This window comes from Acanthisitta chloris, unplaced genomic scaffold, assembly GCF_000695815.1.
Source record: "Acanthisitta chloris isolate BGI_N310 unplaced genomic scaffold, ASM69581v1 scaffold25630, whole genome shotgun sequence".
NCBI lineage: Eukaryota > Metazoa > Chordata > Aves > Passeriformes > Acanthisittidae > Acanthisitta > Acanthisitta chloris.
In genome coordinates, this window is record NW_008653811.1 from 6427 (window position 1) to 7906 (window position 1480).

Below are 1480 nucleotides of genomic sequence, written 5' to 3' on the forward strand. Positions count from 1 at the left end.
CGTTCTCAAATTCCCTTCCTTTCATGAGCATCATGGAATTCTGTGGTTGACCTGATTTGTGAGGCTGGTTGCAATATTTGGGATTGTTCACCCTTTGGGGGTAGAGCTGTGAGTGTGTCATCAGTGGTGAACATTTTGCCACGTACCACTCATGTTTGTGGCCTGTGCTGACAGGCACAGCTCCTGTCCCCTGACATCAGAGCCTTATGCCAGCATCAGATTTATAAATCCTATGGATTATTGTGGTCTCTTTACTGCTGCTGAAAATGCTTTGGTCTCTCCTTTGGTGTGAGATGCTACTCACGTCCCTGCGGATTGCTGAGGGCTTTGTGGTGGTGTTTTTGCCTGATGGTCACGCTCAAAGCTGCTGAGATTCCTTGCTCTGGTTGGTGCTGGGGGAACAGACAAACAGCTGGGTGAGGATGGTCTCCTTTGTACCAGACGTTGGAGGGCTTGGGGGAGGCTCATGACTAACTTGCGGCGTCGTTTCTAGCTGACCTAAAGATCTGTTCCCTGGAACAGTAAGTGCAGTCTGAGTGTTCCAGGCTGCCCCATCCCTCCCTGGTCCTGGAGTTTCTGTGGCTGATAAGGTTTAGGAGCTGCTCTCTCTCCAGCCTCTCTGCAGGGATCATGTGCTTTGCCTTGAGCGTGAGTTGGGACTTGGGACTTTGTTCTGAAGGGAACTTCATGCATCCCAAAACGTGTACAAAGAACTGTAAATGGTGTTTTTAGAATGACCCCCCTTGGCTGCCACTTCTCAATTTCCACATTTGTATGCAAACAAAGCTGTTGTTTATGACAGTTATATCTGTTTTTACTCTTGTACAGGACCCTGAGCACTGCAGAAATAAACTTCTTATGGAAAGAGAGTTTTACACACTTGGTTTGTCAGTCCTGTCCATCCTTTGGGTGTCTGGGGGTGCTGTGGGAAACAGATTCCTGAAAATAGAGAGGAGGGACAGAGCCTGGGGAAGGCTCTTGTGTCCTTAGAGCATCTGAATCCTGCACTTTACTTCAGCAACTTGAGCATTGGACCCTTTATTAAGACAACTCAGAGGAGTTGTTTCCACCATCTGATTAACCACAATGGTTTTGAAACTGTTTTCAAGGGTTTGTTTTTTTTTACTGGTTAAGGCATTTTTAGCAGCTGTGGTTTGACACAAATCCCTCTAAGTACCTGGTGCTATCTGAACTTTTAGAAAATATTTCCCAGCTCATTGTCCAGGCCAAGTTGCTCTTGCTGAAGGGGAAATAGATATTTTGTTAAATTACAGGCAAATCTTGATGCAGAACTTAATTAATTGATCCTTTTCAAGAGGTAAAGAAGAGACAGTTCTCTACTGGGTCAGTTACCAGAAATTGTCCTCTGCTCCTCTGGTTTTGTGCTCTCATGGTTTGTGCTCTCATGGTTTGTACTCTCAGGTGAAGCAGCAGTTGTTGAAGGTTCCAGAACTGCTTCTGCCTACGTGTGTCACTGGAT